The sequence below is a fragment of the Eulemur rufifrons genome, chromosome 25, assembly GCF_041146395.1.
Source record: "Eulemur rufifrons isolate Redbay chromosome 25, OSU_ERuf_1, whole genome shotgun sequence".
Taxonomy (NCBI): Eukaryota; Metazoa; Chordata; class Mammalia; order Primates; family Lemuridae; genus Eulemur; species Eulemur rufifrons.
In genome coordinates this window covers 13,793,280-13,811,943 of record NC_091007.1, presented here as the reverse complement: position 1 = coordinate 13,811,943, position 18,664 = coordinate 13,793,280, and positions in this window count along the sequence as shown.

Here is an 18,664-nt window from a genome sequence, read left to right as displayed (position 1 = left end):
GCTATGGAGAATGAAGCCATTTTTATTCCTTTTGGAGGAAAAGGAAACCTCCGATCATCATCACTATAATGCCTCAGTCTGGTCTCAGAAAAAGCACTTTAAATGTACTATGTCTGTGAACACAGAGTAAAAGAAGGCTGAGTGCACTTATTTATGTGTTCATGTCTTTTTCTCACTTTTTTTTGTCTTTTTCTTATTGATTCATAAGTGTTCATATATTCACTGGAGCAGTTGTTAGCCACATGCAGCTATTGAGCACCTGAATTGAGGTGTTTTGTAAATTTTCCATAAAAACCAAATTTTAAAGACAGTTTGAAAAAATATAAAATTCTCATTCCTAATTTTTTTATTTATTACCTGTTTGAAATAACATTTTTGATACATTGGGTTAAATAACATATTATTAAAATTATTTCTAATCCTTTCTTTCTACCTTTTTAATGTGACTATCAGAATATTAGAAAATTTAAAATTACATACGTGTTTCACATTATATTTTTATTGGACAGCACTGTCCTAAACTCATAGGAACTTTTGGTGGGTCAGAAGCCTTTTTGGCTTTTGCATTTTGTGCTTTGTTCTTTTACTCTCTTGATGGTATGTTTTGATGAGTTGAAAAGATTGCTGTGTTTGCAAGAGGAGAGGCTGTCCAGGGGCCAAGGAGAGCAGTGAATGAATTAGAAAACCTTTGGAAAAGCTGCTGGTGGGTTGGATGTGGTGAGCAATGAAATGGAGAAGGCCCACATGACTTCCTGGGTGTCCTGCTGCATCATGGCGCCATTTACCACGATGGGGAGACTGAAGGTGGAACAGCTTTAGGGATGGAAACAGAGTGTTTGATTTTTGACCTGCTAAGTTTGATACATCCAGGTGGAGCTATAAATTGGATAAATGAATCTGGAGTGCTTATATTCTAAATTCCCCATGAGGAAGAGAATGAGGCTTGTCTGCATTAGCTATTACAGTGTAAATAACAACTATGACCATCTCTGTGGCATATACCATAAGTATTTATTTCTCATGCATTTGTGGGGCGGTTGGGGAGCAGCTGATCTAGGCTGAGTTTGCCTCTGCTGTGTTCCCCCTGTGGTTACTTCAGGGCTCATGCTGGAGATGCAGCAGCTACAGGGGAACTTTTTCAAATAGCAATTGTGAATGCTCCTGAAAGCATAACACACTCCTGCAGATACACACATTGCATCATCAGCCTCAGTGGATCTGCACGTGTCACTTTTGCCCACATTCCTTCATACGAAGCAAATCAGCGATCAAACCCAGTATCAATGGGATTGGGCACTAAACTCTGCGCACTTTAGTAATGGAACCGAAAAGACAAGTGGTAAAGGTTGTAGATGTATGAGGTATTGTGGGTGGGGAGGCATAAAGAATTGCAAACAATTATTCAGTTTGCCACAAGGCTTAATATTGTAAGATAAAAATAAGGGGTTTAAAATACTATGTTTAAAAACAGATTGTCAGGAATCTGCCTAATAGCTATTGCAGTCTGACAGTGTATTAGGATACATCTAAATGTGAAGAAGAATTATATCAAAAATGTATTAATAATCAATAGATAAACGCAGACAGATGAGCTAACAGAATGACTGATGCTCCCGGGGTTGCGATTTTCTTACTAGCTTAACTGAAGGGACACGCAGAATGAGTTTTTGGGAACCTTGATGCAGACTGCAATAAACACAGTTTTGCCACCATGCAACCTTAGTTTCATTTTCTGTTGTTTTACTAATTAGTTTTTCTAACCTTTTTTAAGTTCCTTAACTTTCCTGAGCCTTATATTTCTTATTTGTGTAGTAGAGATGTAAAGATCTGACTTACAGGGTGGTTGTGTATATTAAAATGAGACAGCGCACGAAAAGCATCTATATATTCACTCATATTGTCATCTTTTGTTCATCCCCTGTCCCCCATAAATACTCTTCTCCTGTAATATTCTATTATATTTATTTTTTTACGTTTTCTTCCTCACCCTTCTCACACTAGACCCCCTAGAGGAGGGGGTTTAGTAGATTGCATTTGCAATTGTAATATCTAGTACAATACTCGGCACATAGTAGGCACTTAATAAATGTTTTTAACAAAGTGAATGAATGTTTCACTTTTCCATTGCAGAGACTAGTAAACAAAGGAGGGACATATTTTGTGGGTACAGAACTTCTCCTGAATGACTGTATTATGAATTATTTTTCCATGTAGTAAAGTGTCTTATGAAGTACCTGGCACATATGACGAGCTTAGTAAATCTTAGCTTTATTTCCTTTCTATCTGCAGAGTTTTTGAGGGAACAAAAACACATGAGAGTGAGCCACTGCACCGTCAACATCACAAAATGATAGCCTCTTTAATTAATAGATATTTTAACCAACCTGAGAGTTTCCTTTTGTAAAGCTAATTCTCCATAGAAAAATGAAGTAAGTGCTTCAGTAGTTATAATGGCTAGAGAAGTTTTATTGCTGTGGTGAATTCTCAGAAGGGTAACTGAAAAATGACTCTACCAGATAGTTATATAAGAGCTGTTCCAAACTTTTTTTTTCTATAGTGAATTTATCCTGGAAAAAATTTTTTCACTGTTAATCAAAATTGTCATCCTAAGTGAACACATCTGTTTATTCGTCATTATATGATACAGGCCTGATGTTAATTATGGTGCTATTCATCTATTTTAATAATGCAGATAAATTCTTACAATAAAAATAAGTATGAAATTTAGAAAAGCTAAGAAAATTTTTTTTGTTTCAAATGATAGCATCAAAATGTAAAAAGACAATCCAAAGAATGGGAGGAAATATTTACAAATCAGAGATGTGGTAAGGCACTTATATCTTGAATATATAAAAAGTCATACAACTCAATAATGCAAAAGGAAAACAAAACAATTAAAAATGGCCAAAGGATCTGAATAGACATTTCTCCAAGTAGATATATAGGTGGCTAATAAACCTATGGAAAGATACTCAACATTTTTAGACATTAGAAAAATGCAAATCAAAACTACCATATGATACTACTTCACACTGGTATGGCTACAATCAAAAAGATAGAGAATACCAAGTGTTGACAAGAATGTGAAAAATTTGAAACTCTCATACATTGCTGGTGGTATATAAACTCTTGTAGGGACTCTATAAAACCAGTTTGGCAGTTTTTTGAAATGTTAAACATAGAGTTTCTGTATGACCCTCAAAATTCCACTCCTAGCTAGATACCCAGGAGAAATGAAAACTTGTCCACACAAAAACTTGTAAATGTATATAGCAGTATTATTCATAATAACCAAGAATTAGAAAAAAAAACCTTAAAATGTTCATCAACTGATGAATGGATGAACAAAGCATGGTATATGTATACAATGGAATATTACTCAGCACTAGAAAAGGAATAAAGTATGACACGCTGTGACATGGTGAACCTTGAAAACATTATGCTGAGGGAAAGAAACCAGCCACAAAAGACCACATGTATGAACCTGTTTGTAAGAAATGCCTAGAATAGATAAGTCTATATAGATAGAAAATAGATCAGTGGCTGCTTGGGGGAAGGGGTAGAAGATTGAGGAGTGACTGATAATGGGTATAGGGTTTTGTGTGTGTGTGATAAAAATGTTCTAACTTTGTGGTGATCATTGCACAACTCTGTAAATATATTAAAACACAGTAAATTGTACATGTTAAATGGGATAATTGCATATGTGAATTGCATCTCAAAGTTGTTCAAAAACTAAGTTTAGTGTATAGGCATTCACAGTTATGTCAAGAAAACCTTCCCAGATAATTACCTATGGGAAAGATCAAAGTTAGTGTTGCATTTTTATTCCATTAATAATATAGCAATACTCCCTCCACAATGCATTGCGGAGTACTGTTCACGTATCCAGCTCTGCTCTAAGTTTGGAGTAGATATTAGGTACTAAGTCGGAGATGGTATTGTGTGCTTATCATTCTTGCATTTTTGGGAAGCTGAGGTGGGAGGATCATTTGAGGCCAGGAGTTCAAATTCAGCCTGGGCAACATAGAAAGACCACACCCCTAAAAAAAATTTCAAAAACAATTATCTGGGCCAGGAGTGGTGGCATGCACCTCTAGTCCCAGCTACTGGGGAGCCTAAGGTGGGAGGGGGAGATGACTTGAGCCCAGGAGTTCAGGGCTGCAGTGAGCAATGATTATACCACTGCACTCCAGCCTGCGCAACAGAGCAAGATTCTGTCTGTAAATATAATAATAATAAATTTAAAAAATTAAATCATGCATTTTTGTGGCTATAAGAGAGTTAACAGGCAATTGAACATTCAAAAATAATAAAGTAATTTCAGATAGTCATTAATAATATGAGGAAAGAGAAATAGGAAAATTGAACATAATACTACTGGGAAGGGGGAAAGGAAGAGTGAGGCTGACCTCGCTGACATTTGAGCTGGGATACAAATGTTGAGAAGTTGCAGAAAGAACTGGGGAATAGCGAGTGTCCAGACAGAGGGAAGAGCTGTTGTAAAGACCCTAGGTGAGGGGGACTCCGGCAGTGAGGCTGCAGCAGTGAGTGAGGGCCAGAGAGGTCGAGTACGAGTTAGGGTCACCTAGGACATTATAGGAATTTTATTTTCAAGCCAATGGGAAAACATTGAAGGATGTGAAGGAGAAGAGTGCCACGAGAAAAATGTTCTGTCGGCCAATCTCCACCCAAGGGAACCTCCTTTGGATCTGATTTACATGATGCGATTCTGGACTTTGATCCTGGGCCGGACACTGTAATGGGATAAAACTTCTGGGGAAGATGGTGAGCATATTTGGCATATGGGGAAAATGTAAGTAACTATGGCCAGAGGACACAGCACAATGGATCAGAAACCATGGTAACAATATTTTGTAGCTCCTTTCCTCAAAAGGAGCTGTTTCCCTTACAAGGTGGAAGTGACATTGCATAAGCTGTGGACCCTTGACCTTAAGTGGCCTTAATCCTGTTGGAACACTGCCCTGATGACTCCGGGCCATGCAGAATTCTAGGATGAAAGCTGGCATGGACACAGGGCCCTGCCATCCTCCATCCTGCCAGCTGAACAAAGCCACACGAATGAGCCAGGCCAGACCCGCAGAAGAACCACCCAGTCAACCCACAGAATCACAAAAAATAATGAATTGCTGTTTTTTTTTTTAAGCCAGTCAACTTGGAGTGTTTTTTAACACAGTAACAGATAACTGATATATTATTTCTCTAATGACTTCAACTTCTTTTTTTTTTTCCTCTCTGTGTTTATATTAATTTGTACTAACCTCCAGCCACTTGAGCGTTCCTTCTATTCCTGGAATGTGTGCTTCCTAAGTTAATACATTTGTTTGTGAATTTACTATTTATCATGCTTAAAATGATGTCCCCCTCTAGACATTCCTATACCTGGATCTGTCTTACCACTGATGGTCTCAGCTCAATTGTTACCTCCCAAAGAGGCCTTCCTGGACAGCCTGATCCCAAAAGCCCCCATTCCCAATTCACTTGCTGTGGTGGCATCCTGTTTTATATGCTTCATAGCAATTAACACAATCTACAATAATCTATTTTTTTATTTTCATTTTGTCCATCCTCACCTACAAAAATGTAAAGTTTATAAGAACAGAGATTTTTGTCACATACAGCACTGTATTATTAGCACCCATATCATTAACTGATTTTACTTAATAAAATGAATGGTGGATGTATGACTGGATGAATTTTTTTTACAATCATTATGTGCTATTACATGCAAGAAACTCTAAATATATTAAATGCTCAATGATCCCCTATATGTTAGCTATTACGTTTGCCATTTTAAAGGTAATGGACCTGAGGTTCAGAGAGATTAAAGATAGTGTCTACAATAGAAAGTGGGTGAAGTAAAATGTGAATCCAGATTTTTCATACATCAAAGACCATGCGCTACATTAAAGTGCTTTACATTTAAAGTAGAATGTTAAAAGATATGAATAGGGCCCTGCGCTGTGGGTCACAGCTGTAATCCTAGCACTATGGGAGGCAGAGGCGGGAGGATCACTTGAGTTAAGGAGTTAGAGACCAGCCTGAGAAAGAAATCCCATAAAAAATTAGGCGGATGTAGTGGTGCATGCCTGTAGTCCCAGCTACTTGGGAGGCTGAGGCAGGAGGATCGCTTGAGCAGAAATGAAAGCACATGTCTCTACAAAGATTTGTTTGCAGCCTTATTCATAATATCCCAACATGGGGACAACCAAGATGTCCATTCACAGGTGAATAGGTCAAGAAAATATGGTATAGCCACACAAGAACCTCACATTAAGAAGGAATGAACTACTGGTACACAGAAAACCAGGGATGAACCTCAAAATACTATGCTAAATGAAGAAGCCAGATAGTTACTCTGCAGATTGTGTGATTCCATTTAAATAAAATTTTTAGAGAAGCCAAAACTATGGAGAGAGAAACATTTCATTGGTTTTCCTGGGGCTAATAATGGAAGCAAAGGTGACTACAAAATGGCACAAAAGTACTTTTTGGGGTGATAAAAGTGTTGTAATGTTGGATTGTGATGATAGTTGCACAACTCATAAATTTGCTAAAGCTCATTGAACTGTACACTTATGATGGGTAAATTTTATGATTTGTGAATTATAAAGCTGTAAAAATAAACTGAGTAGTTGTTGTGGGTTACCACACCAGTACCCATTGTCTTTTATAGCCATGACTTCTAGGTCCTGGGATAACATAAAAAAAAGACAAATAATTGGAGAGTTTATTGTGCACATAACAGTCTTATCCCAAGAGAGTCAGTAATAAACAGTTTCATATATTGGACCATAATTTCCACTACCCATTATTTAACCCTCTCAATATTTGATCACATTTGCTTCGTGTCTTTGATCATCATATTTATTTTCAAAATCATCACACAAATAACATGTGCTGGCATCATTTTTCTTAAGATATAGAGTATTATGGCCAAATAAATCTCTTCTTGACTTCAAGCCTGATCCTCCTTTCTTCTTTTCCTTAAGATCATGAGGCTGGTGTTATACCTCTAGTCTTACCTTTATATTTTTATCTTTACATTTAGTAAGCTATAAACCTTGTCTTTATTTTTCATGTGTTTGTGTTTAAATAAATGGTAAAATATTTAACTATCACTTTTGTAACAATTTCCTTCTACAAAAGCTTAACTTGAGTATAGATTGCAGTTCTCGCACATCTCATTCTATAGTTCATTTCTTTTAACTGTGTGCTGTTCATGTGAGCAGCTTCTGTTTTTGTCTGTTCACCCCATTATTGACTAACATTCATGTGGTTCTAATATTTTGCTGCTATTATAAAAACAATTCTACGATGGATGTGATGCATGGTCAAATATTTCTTCAGGAAATATATCAAGAAGTGAAATTACTGGATGCTATAGTATGTCTACTTCTAGTCTTTCTGGACCTGGTCGAATTATTCTCCAAAATGTATGTGTGTGTTAGAGTAGGCTAAGCTGTAATAAATATTAGACCCAAAGATGCTAATCATTTATAACTGTTCCTGATCTGTTGCTCACTCTCCTCTGTGAAGTAAATCAGAAATCTAGATTCTTGACAACCTCTGGTTTTCCCAGCCACTGCCTCCAGCCAGCGAAAGAGGAAGGAAAGTAAGTGTCCGGAGGCACACCAGCTTCCTACAGGCTCTGTCTTTGAAGTGGTACTTCAACCAATGAGCACTACTGTGATTTCAAAGCCACTCTCAGCTGCTGGGATTGCAGTCAGGCCCTAGTTGAGCAACCACTTCCCAGCTAAAACCGTGTGCTCTGAGAGAGACCAGAGGAGTTTACCCATAGCTGGCCCTGCCTGTCACCCTTTCATACCAACTTTTAATCCCATCAGCATCCTCACCAACACTTGGTGCTGGCAGAATATAATTTTTGCCAATTCTTTAGATAAAATACAGCATCTTGTTGTTATTTTCCTTTGTATTTCCCTGATTCTTACTGAGTTGAAAAAAAGAGATACAGTATATTTATTTTTCCTCAAAAATTGTGAGAAAAAGAGGACAGGTAAAGATGATATTAAATAATTTTGAGATGAGCAGATGAAGATGTTCACATGAAATAGCATTGACTACTCGGTGACACTATGATGAAATATCTGTGTCCTATAGACTCAGGAACAGGGTGACATTTTCTTTTGTCTACTTCATGGTGGAATGAAAACTTCTGAGCACATGAGACCGAGGAAGTGAAGTGGCTGGCATCACATGCTTGAGATTGCTGTCACTGCTGTCTTTTAAAGCACGAAATATTCCTGGTCCCAAAAACAGAGGGCAAATTCAATACTAACCAATTTTAATTGAGAGTCAATTTTTACTATCCAAAGCTCAACTGAAAAAAAAAAAAAATTCATCTTCGACTGAAAAGATCTCATCACAATTAATGATCAAGTAACAATCAGGCCTTCATAAGGAGAGTTTTTTGGTGCCAAAAGGCTCATACCACCCTAAATTATAGCAACAAACATCCCAGGAAATCTCTAAAAACAAAACAGTAATTATAATACTTTTTGGCATTTAGGGCCAAACCAATTTCCTGTTCTGTGTTACATTCATTCATTGGGAGCGTATTTGGCTACTTAAATGCAATGCCATTTGTCAATATCTATAAAGAGCTGTTCATTACTGAGTCTTCACATCATTATGTGCAATTCTACATCATTTCCCCTTTTCATTTCCCAATATGTCATGAAATGGGAAAATAACATTTCTTCAGATTCCATGGAGATGTCAGGAATCATTACAACATGGAATGTGGATCTTTTACTTTTACAGCATACGACAATTAAATATTAATTCATGATGATGATTCCCCGAGAAACTTTAATTAGATTAGGTTGGCCCATCTCCTGGACTGTTAATTGCTATAATATCAACCAGATTTGAATATGAATGAGGCATATGCCAAAAGAGACAAATGAATCTTTAGAATATATAGCAAAGTCATATAATTTTGAAGTCCTCATGGGATTTGATAAGAATGTATAATAACATGGGATTGAATCTCCCTAAACTTCTTATCCTGGGTTTGCTGTTTGTATTTTTTCATTTAAAAATCACATTCCTATTGACAAACATTTAAATTCTATTGACAATTTTATTTCACTTTTAATTTTTTGTCCTATAATTTCTTCTAAAGGGTAAGACTTTGCTTCTATTTTTCTTTTTCACTTTTTATTTGCATATTTTTTATGTCATTTTTGTTTCAGGAATAGTTTTACTATCTCCTTTTAAAAAAATTAATACATTTTATTTTTTAGAGTAGTTTTCAGTTTATAGAAAAATTGAGTGGAAACTACAGAGAGTTTCATATGCCTTCTCCATCTGCTAAGTTGTCTTCCAAAGTGGCTGTGCCATTTTGCATTCCAACCAGCAATGAACAAACATTCCTGTTGCTCCACTTTCCCACCAGCATTTGATGATGTCATGGTTTTGGATTTTGGCCAGCCCAATAGGTGTGTAGTGATATCTCAATGTTGTTTAAATTTGCAATTCTTTAATGACATATTATATGTTGAATGTCTTGTCATATGCTTGTTTGCCATTGCATATCTTCTTTGGCAAAGTGTCTGCTCAGATCTTTGGCCCATTTTAAAATTGGTTTGTGGGTTATCTTATTGTTAAGTCTTAAAAGTTCTTTGTATATTTTGAATATAAGTTCTATCTCTGACATGTATTTTGCAAATATTTTTTTCCAAGTCTGTGGCTTGACATGTCATTTTTCTTCCATGGATATTGCTTTTGGTGTTGTATCTAAAAAGTCATTACAAAGCCTAAGTCTCCTATATTTTATCATGTCTTCTTCTAGGAGTTTTATAGCTTGGAATTTTATACTTAGGTCTATGACCCATTTTTAGTTAATTGTTTTGAAAGGTAAAAAGTCATGTCTGGATTCTTTTTTTTGCATGTGGACACCAAGTTATTCCAGTGCCATTGTTTGAAAAGACTATCTTCTCCATCAAATTGCCTTTGCTCCTTTGTCAAAGCTCCGTCAACTGTATTTGCCTGGGTCCATTTATGTGGGCTCTCTATTTTGTTCTACTGATCTATTTATCTATTCTTTTGCCAATACCACATTGTCTTAATTACTCTAGCTTTATAGTAAGTCTTGAAGTTGGGTAGTGTCAGTCCTCTAGGTTTTACTTCTTCTTAAATATTGTGTCTGCTATTCTAAGTTTTTTGTCTTCCGTGTCAACTTAGAATCAGTTTCTTGATCTCCACAAAGTAACTCGCTGTGATTTTAATTGAGTACTCTCTTTTTAAAATGTCTTATTTTCTAGTCTTTGTGATTCACTTGTCTTCCTCCTTTTATTTCTTTTGGTATGATAAGTTCCAAACTTTTTTCTCTTTTCTTTTGTTGCTCCATTGAAATGGGAAATAAACACACACACACACACACACACACACACACACACACGTCCTATCTGTTTACAACTCATTTGGAAAGGGCTTGAGCTTTTCATAGTTCTAATGAGTTTCAAAAGCTCCTTCTTACCTTGTTCAAGCAGATCATGGGAGCTTTTCAGGCATGATTCATTTGCTCCAAACAGCTGAGTAATTTTTAAACATGACAGGAGTCAGAAGTAGCTGTTCATCAATGTGAGAAGATATTGATAAATTCCCTTTATAATAATGTTATCTTGCCAAGCTTCTCCTGTTGAAAGCTTGCACACAAAGAGATTTCCATCTGCCTATATTGTGCCATTATCCCTACATGAACATGATCATAGATCACAGACACACAGATAAATGTGGAGGTTTTAATTCTCCACGGGCATTGTTGACACTGCAGGAGGCCTTTTTCAAAGAGTGCCCTGCTTGTCTTGGATAATGAGATGCAGGTAGAGCCAAAGACAGTAAGATATTCACCAGGGAAGTATTTTAAATTAGAAATAAAGGATTCATATGGAGTCTGATATCAGGGGCACATTCACAACATAGCATGAAGCAGCTCTCACAAATCTTGTGTACTGTGTGTGTGATGGAAAAATCAAACATGTCCTTTAAAAATAAAACCTGTTGAGTCACTATCTGCACAGCCTCTGTCCACATGTGTATATGTGTATCTGTGTATGTGTATGCTCCACGCATGAGCATAAATGGATACTCTTTGTTCAGCTCCAAGGGCAGAGACCTAATCTTTCCTGTTCATCGTGTATGAATGAATATATGACTGAATGAATGACTCATGTATGAGTGAATGATTGCATAAATGAAGAGATCTATACACTTTTGTATTTTAATTCTAAGACCAATATTTGGGAAATATTGGTTTTCTCTATTATTTTGTGAATCTCTTCAAAGCAAGTACTGTGTTGTCCCACTCTCTATACCTCCAGCTGCTAGCACAGTGCCTGGAACCATAGCAATCACTAAATCTTTTTAAAATAAATAAACAAATAAACTGAGGTGTCTTAGTCATTTTGAGCTGTTGTAACAGAATACTATAGACTTGGTGGCTTATAAACAACAGAAATTTCTTTCTTACAGCTCTGGAGGCTGGAAGGTCTAAGACGAAGGTGCTTCTGGATGATTCGGTGTCTGGGAGGTCCCGCTTCTTGGTTATAGACAGTTGTGTTTTTACTGTGTCTTTACATGGCAGAAGGGGTGAGGGAGCCCTCTGGAATCTCATTTATAAGGGCATGGATCCCATTCATGAGATCTCCATCCTATTTACCTAATCACTTTCCAAGAACCCTACCTCCAAACACCACTATGTTGAGAATTAGGTTTCAACATATGAATTTTGAGGGGGACATATACTTCAGCATAGAGAAGTGTCCTCACAGGGAAAGTGATTTATCTCTGACTGCTTAAAAACTAATTAGCAGTTGAAAAAATGAAAGCCTACAGGAGAACAGGAAGGAATATACTTTCCTAAAAAGTTCACATGCATGTCTGTGGGCGTCTGTCTCATTTCATTGATGCTTGGTGTAGCTGAAACATTGGAAAAGTCCTCTTTTTAAATTTTATATTTCATGATACTGAGGCAAGAGGTGCAGAGGCTGAAGGGTATTTGGGGTACAGATGAGACCAGTGGAAGACTAAAGCAGAGGATGTGAGGCAGAAAAGAGAAATGAAATCCACAGGAAGATGCCTTTATTAAATTAAAGTCTGCATATTGAAACAGGATCATAGTAAAGCTACGCAAGGCTATTCGTCAAGTGACACATCCTCTTCCTCCCAATAGCTATAGCAATAAGAGTAATCCTAAGTTTCCACTAACTGGGATCGTGGCGTAATGAAGGAACTCTCCTCCCCAGAATTGATACACCAAGGCCAAATAAACGAAAAGGAATTCTGAGAACATTTGGAGAGATGTATCTAAAAGGTATGAGGCACAATATAGCCAGTAACCTGTTCTCTAATATGACTACCATTTCGATTTTTAGTGGAAGAGACCTTTATAAAGATTCATTTTTTGTACATTCATCATCAGGTATAATCAGAAATAAGTATTTCCTCAGGATATGAGTGAGCCACGAGGCATTGAATGTGCCTTTGTAACCAATTAGCACTCACTTTGGGATTCTTTCCATCTTGTCTATTATCATCTTTAATCCTTTCTTTCTATTATTGTCGAAGTTCTAATTTTTCTCTTATTCCTCTGTGTATCGTGTAATTGACAGTATCGTTATGTTGAGATGGCAATTTCCTTATCCGTAGAGATCATTTGCGTTCACTTTAAAATCTACTTCTTAAGTAGTGTAGAGCATGTTGATGTATTTTTTCATTATTTTATGATCTCTGTATTACTGAATCATTACCATCATTTGCTGAATCCTTCACCTGGATGGTTCAATATGAACAGAACAAATACATAATGTCATTTGTCTTTAATGTTTCTCAATTACTAAATCATAAAAAGGATGATTCCACTATGAAATCATACAAATGAATGTTTCCTATCTATAAAAATGCTTTATCTTAATTAAAGTCAGGTATTTAATATCGGCAGATAATAAATACATTTGTTTCCAATTTTGAACAGATTCTGTGAAATCAGTATAATATATGTTTAACCTCTTTACCTGCTTTAGCTTTGTCTAGGTACCAATTTCTGTCTTTCCATAGTTTAACTAAGCAGAGTTTAGGAATGCTATTATAATGATATAAAAGACATCATATCCATAGAATTTGGGGATCTGAATATGAGAATATGAGAACATATGAGGTTTCAATATTTAATCCAGTTGAATCTTTACATGTTATGCCTGATCATGTTCACCCACATTTCTTCGATTCTTCTATACCTATTTCCTGTATATTTCCTATTATGTTTTTCACTTAAAATTTGTTCTTTGCTTAGAATTCTAATATGTGTCTTTTCTTGAGACATCTATAATTTACTTTAGTATATAAATTTGTTTAATTTATTAAATTATAGAAATTATATATTTTCAATTTACCTTCTTAATATATTCTCTTATGCATTATATTCTATATCATTATTTCTGTTTCTTAAGGGTTTGTCCAAACCCTTCATAGACTGTGGCAATATTCCTAATCAGCCAGCCAGCGTTTCACATCCTTTTCCAGCTAGAATATTGCCTATGAAAAACTGCAGCGCTTGAGGTACATCTTCAGCAATAGTAGATATTTCATTTGAAAGTCCAAGCAGCTCAACATTGTGTAGAAACAGTGATGAAACTCTTTAGGTGTAAAAACTCAAGGCAAATCTCTTGACCTTTAAAAAGTATAGAAACTGCCATTCCTTTTGATAAGAAGTTCTTGGAAGTAGAAAACAACTTTCACTCTTTATGCACAAAGTGCATTGAAACAAAAAGTAATTTTTCTTTCCTTGAAGGTATTTCTCTATATTTGAGTGACCTTATTTGGCTGATATATGGTCCTTCAAAGTAGTGCTTTGATTTTGTGAATTCAAGGTAGGGAATTCATCCTCTTCTATTCTAGAAACTTTTAATGATCCAGCCAAAGATCGAAGGAGTTCCTGAGTGGAAAATTTGGCAATTTTAGAGCATAAAAATGTAGACTTTCAATAGCACTCTCAGAATATCTTTCGAATACAGCCAAGTGTTACGACTGATGGGCTAAGTAATAGTTGCTTAACTGTGCTACTCAAAGTGTGGTCGTCAGACCACCAGCATCGGCATGTCCTGGAAACTTGTTAGAAATGCATAATTTCAAGCCGTGTACTGGACTTACTGGAATCAGAATTTACTCTTCACCAAGATTATTTGGAAGCACATGAAATTTTGAGAAGCACTGGCTTAATCAACTTCCTTATTCAAAAGGTGAAAACTCAAACGGTGGATTTTTGTGTGGGGTTAACCGGCAGTTAAAAAAAAAACAAAACAAAACAGCAAAGCCACAGTTTGTTAGTGAAATCAAATCAGTTTACATAAACTCATATGTTGGGTAAAATAGAAAATGTTGATCTTGCATAGGAAGAATTCTCAGAAGCAAATACAATTTAAGAAGGCACTGATTGATCCTCCCAATGCCAGGACATCAGATGAAAAGGGAAAGAATCTGGCAAGTCATGTAGAGATACCCAATTCTAGATATTTGTTGCACTTCAAGAATATCTTGACACAGAATTTACATATCAACTTCTGCATGTGCCATGCGTACAGGAAAGAATGGGGCTGTTTTCTCCTATCGTAGGCACCTGCGTGATCTGGGTGTTAAGCTGTTGAATAATGAATTTTGTGGTTGTGCTTTCTGACATAACACTTCAGCTGAAGTATATTTAGCCTTTTTCACCACTGCATTATTTCCACAATTATTTGGAAGTTGCACCTAGAGAAGGGAGACATTGATTTTACTTTTAAATTTCCTTACCGGAGGAAAGAATGAGTTTTGATCCTGGTTACCTAATTGAAGGTACTGAGTGCATCTGTTCCTAAGCACTGAAGGGCAATAGTTTCTGAATCAAAGTAACTCAACCATGATTTTATCACTAAGTTATTGGAGTCTCCTGTTTATACTTCTAGCTCCAGCTGAACACCATAGAACTAAAGGTGACTTCCTGATAGTTAAGAATAATCTGCAATTTACTGATCTTATTTGTTAATGATCCTGATACAATTCTGGCTTGTTTTCCCCAGTTTTAAGTGCACTTATTGAAACTTTCATGAAACCAGGTGAATCCTGATGTAAATTATGATCACGAATTATGAACTGACATTTTCCTTAATCTGTTAAAGAAAATGATCACTACAAATTAGCTAATTTTTACTGAAAACACTTTTCTTAAACTTGGATTTAGCTTTAATTTTGGCAAAAAAAAGGGAATTAGAAATGGTGAAATCTACAGTCCAGCAGATTTCACATATAAACCAAATTATGAAAGAATTGTATAAATATTATGATTGTGAGGGTAATACTCTAATAACAAATACAAATTAAAAGGTTCATCAACAGTTTATTTTCTAGAAAAAAAAATACTTTCTCTTCTAGCAACTTTAAATGAGTGTGATGATGTCACATACATATTTTGAGACTCTGTATGGTTTTAGAATCTTCTCCCTCTTTGTTCTCTAAAATGGGTAGATTTTCTTACCCGTTGTTTTGGAGCTAATGGTTAAGGAGAATGCAGTTTAGTGGCTTTCCATACTGTTACTCAAAATCCATTGTCAGCAGGGAGCTAGGCTCTGGAGGAGAAAGCTTTCCAAGTATACATTCTACCTAATTTCTCCTGGAACTGCATTTACTTCTCACCTCTGGAGCTTGCTTTAAAACATAAAAGCATAAGACTCACAAGATTAGGTTGGACTTACTGGACTTATGCAGTCCGGCATTCTAAGATAAGAGCACGAACAGATGTGTTTCTGGAAGATGTGTTTGACTGTAGGGGCATCTCCTACAAAGATAAGGAAAATCCTGAAATCTACTAATTGTCTTCTCATATCAAGAAGTTGTCAGTTTGTGAGTTTATTTCAATTGCTTTATTTTTCTCTTTATGTTGAAACTCAATAACCCAAGTTCATTTTGTGCTATGAAGTTATATCCCAAATAATTATCATAAAACTTTCCTCACTGATGATTCAAGACATTTACTCTCAGTTCTGGTACTCAGAATTGGATGGACTAGCCGTACCTCTCCCTAGTTTTCCCCTTTCACAATTTTTAACAGTATCAAAAATAGTCTCACTCCGTTTTTACCTTTCCAACTGTAGTTCTAAGCTTTGAAATTTAGATGTCCTCCTGGACATGCCCCTTCACTCCTCAGACCCTTTTACTTGTCCTTCTCTGGATCCTTCCCAAGTTGATTATATTTTATCCATTACAAACAGATCTGTTACATCTTTGTTAGTAAGCAGAAAAAAGGAAGGAGAGCGTGGAGGGTAACAGCCACCATGGTTAATTAAGATCAATGAGTATGATGTCTACCAAACTTCACACGTTTTTTCAGTGTGCTGACATGTTTTAAGTCCTCCTTTAGTTTGACAACATTTTCATATTATTTTATACTACTGTTTCCATAATTAAGTATCTCAGACTTTACCACCTGGTAATAACTTGTAAGCTGTTGACATTCAAAACAACATTTGCTAAAAGGGAACCTATTGTTTCTCATCATTCTCCTGTTAATTTAAATATGGTTTTTGGATTCTTTCATGTGAAATTTTTAAAATATTTTAACCCCCAAATTTTAATAGTTCATACCACAGTATTGTTCATATCTTACATAAAATGTGAATTTAGGGGTCCTTTTTCTTTAAAAAGTTATCATCTGATAAAGTTGATATTTTCCATGCAGTGGACCTTGTGAGATGGCAAGATTACATACATCTCATAATTCCATAATTTTAAACATCTAATTCCAGGACTAGGTATAACTATTTTAAGATTATGATTGGGTTAGGAGATATTATTCTAGCTTGTTCTCAAATGATCTTCCTATTGCTGCTTTATAACACTGTATCTTTTAATTATATGAGCCCACTATAACACTTTTGGTGTGGGAAAATCATATTTAAATGCTCTTGGTCATATTTGATGGAGCATAATTATTACATTAAAATCTGTTCTTTAGTATGGATTTATATTATTTGTATAGTTCATTAGCCTTTTGAAGCTCAATAAAATGTATTAGTTACTTTTGTTGTTGTTCACTCACAAAGCATGAATTCATCTGTAGTTTCTTTCCTGAAAGAATTTAGTCACGTAAGCTTGGAGTTTTTCCCCTAGATGTTCTCCACCACTGTACAATAAAATATAATTAAAATAGAACTGCTCTTAGATCTGAATCTCTAAGGAATTCCATTGCGTATGTATTTTCTTGTAAAGGTGTGACCCCTATATGCCTTACATTTTGTTTTATTTTATTCTTTGTGCTTCCTTTTCTCTTGGGAGGTGGATTTGGGTGAGTGCAGGAAGTATGTCTTTGTATTTTCTGTAGCTCCTAACCAAGCACATCATAAATATTCACTGAATGGAACGTCAGTTTTCTATAACGGCAAAACAATTTGCTCCTATTTCCAATCCTATGGTAATTTAATTAAAACGTAATAGCCTTGGTGTAAAACTTTCTCCAAGACATGTTGAAAGTTTAAACAAGCCATATTCTCCGTATCTGTTTTTCCATATAAATATGTATCACCTCAAAGAAGTCTATTCAGTTAGTCAGGCACGATTTATGCGTAGGAGAACCATGTAACCTTTTTTCAAATATTAGATTATGTTAGGGAAAGTGTTCAGTGATTCTGTCCTTTATTTTATATATATATATGCAATTCATACCAGCCAATCTTAATTGCTGCTGGGCACTGATGGGACACCTTTCCTTAGAGCATTTACAATTGCAAAGGTATTCAGAATGTGTGTGCAGCCGATTGCAAGGTGCATCAGAGCACACGTTCTCTCCTTTGAAAGGTATGCAGAAGTCAACTGAACACAATGGTCAAAAAGCTTTCCACAGGCCAGGCGTGGTGGCTCATGCCTGTAATCCTAGCACTCTGGGAGGCCGAGGCGGGTGGATCGATCAAGGTCAGGAGTTCGAGACCAGCCTGAGCAAGAGCGAGACCCCGTCTCTACTAAAAATAGAAAGAAATTATATGGACAACTAAAAATATATATAGAAAAAATTAGCCAGGCATGGTGGCGCATGCCTGTAGTCCCAGCTACTTGGGAGGCTGAGGCATTAGGATTGCTTAAGCCCAGGAGTTTGAGGTTGCTATGAGCTAGGCTTACGCCATGGCACTTACTCTAGCCCGGGCAACAAAGCAAGACTCTGTCTCCAAAAAAAAAAAAAAAAAGCTTTCCACAAAAGGTGGAAACAACCTAAATGTCCATCACCAAATGAATGGATAAAAAAAATATGGAATATATGTACAATGGAATATTTTTCAGCCATAAGAAGGAATGACGTTCTGACACATGCTTCAACCCAGATGAACCCAGAAAACGTTATGCTAAGTGAAATAAATAAGTTAGACTCAGAAAGACAAATATTGTATGATTCCACTTATATGAAATACTCACAATGGGCAAATTCATAGAGATAAAAAATTAAAGGAAAGGATACCAGAGGCTTGCGCAACGGGGGACTGGGGGGTTATTGGTAGTGGTTACAGAGTTTCTGTTTAGAAAACAGATAGTGGTGATAGTTGCACAACACTGTGAATATAATTAATGACACTGAATTGTACATTTTAAAATAGTCAAA